This window comes from Octodon degus, unplaced genomic scaffold, assembly GCF_000260255.1.
Source record: "Octodon degus isolate 3935 unplaced genomic scaffold, OctDeg1.0 scaffold00012, whole genome shotgun sequence".
Taxonomy (NCBI): domain Eukaryota; kingdom Metazoa; phylum Chordata; class Mammalia; order Rodentia; family Octodontidae; genus Octodon; species Octodon degus.
Window position 1 is genome coordinate 22,728,252 of NW_004524588.1, and position 1,670 is coordinate 22,729,921.

Here is a 1,670-nt window from a genome sequence, read left to right on the forward strand (position 1 = left end):
GTCCATTTTCTTACAAATGCCTCAGGTTTGTGCTTATGGCAGAGTGCTCCTGCACCGTGTAAAAATGCCACCTTTGTTTTCATCCATTCATCTGTGAGTGAACACATGAACCACTTCCACATTGACTGTTACGATGTGTGCGGTTACAAGCGTGGGCACACGTGTGTCACTGTGATGTGTTGTCTTCAACTCTTGGAAATACGCATAGAATGGAAAGAGCAAAGAGCTGGGTTGAATGGAGTTTTATTTGAATTTTTAAACGTTTCTCCATAATGATTCCCCTAGTGGTGTGGGAGTTCACATTCCCACCAATAATGTAACAGTGCTCTTCTCCCCTGCCGGTCTCACTAGGCTTTCTGTGAATTCTTGATGATAGTCGCTCTTTTTAGAGTAAGATGGACTCTCAGTGTTGTTTTAATTTGTATGTCTTCAGAGTGTCCAGAGTTACCGAAAATTGCTTCATGTGTTTATTGGCCATTTGTAGCTCTGAGAAGTGTCTATTCATATCTACTGCCTAGTTTTTGATTGGATCTTCTATTTTCAGGGGTCTATTTTTTTTGAGTAGTTTGTATATTATAGTTAGTACTGGTTTTTAATTTCTTCACTATATTCATTCTTTCTTTTTTTTTAAGTTACATGCTCAACAATATTGGTTATGCATTTACTATATATAAAAGCTAGACAATGTGCTGCGGAATTCTGTATATAGTTTATCTTTCAAACCTCAAATGATAGCCTGCACTATCATGGGCACCTTAACACTGGATAATCATAAAATCTTATGGAAATTAAAAGACTTGGTCAAGGTTATACAAATTATCATTGATAGAGCTAGTACCTGATACAATTTTTCTAATTCTAAATCCTACTGCACCAAATTGATTTTCCTGACGTTATCACAAGAGATAAACAAAAAGGAATTTTTTTGAGAGATAAAACATTACATAAATTTGAACAAATCCAAGCTATTTTGACATTGTATGTGTATAATTTAATATGAATTTCACTTTTTAACTTTCATTCTTTAAATTATATATCACATTTTGTCTGTTCTTTGAGAATACTTAATTAATTGTCCCTTAGTACCTGTCCCTGTGGCACAAATGCATATGCTTTGGGGCAAAGTCCCCACTGTGGCTTTAAAGGTTTGGCTGGGCAATTTCCAGAGGTAACCCCATTCCTCCTTCTAGTGGGAATGTGTCCTTACTCCTGGCATGAGATTTCAGGGAAGCTTTGGCTGTCTCACATGCAAGGAGGAAAATAAACACACTGCAAAGAAAATAGGATCTACAGCAAAAACTGGCAAAAAAGTTTCAAACAGCAATGTATAAAAAAGTATTTTGGAAGAGTTCTTTTTGTGTATTTTTATTTAATGTTTTTCAGCAGGTGTAGTCATTTGTGTCATTTATAAAATAAATATATTTTTCCCCATAATTTTATTGAGAGACAAATAGCAATGAAACAGTTTCAGATCAAACTGTATGACAGTTTCAATAATTAACACATTGCATACTCTCTTCCTAGTGATTATTTGTTGTACAAGATGCGGACATGATATCCTATTTACAAACACTACTAGAACAAATCCCTCTATTCATTAAGAGAATGTAACTATGTATATATCCTAACCATTTTGAATACACAGACACAAAATGGACATTCATCTGTAT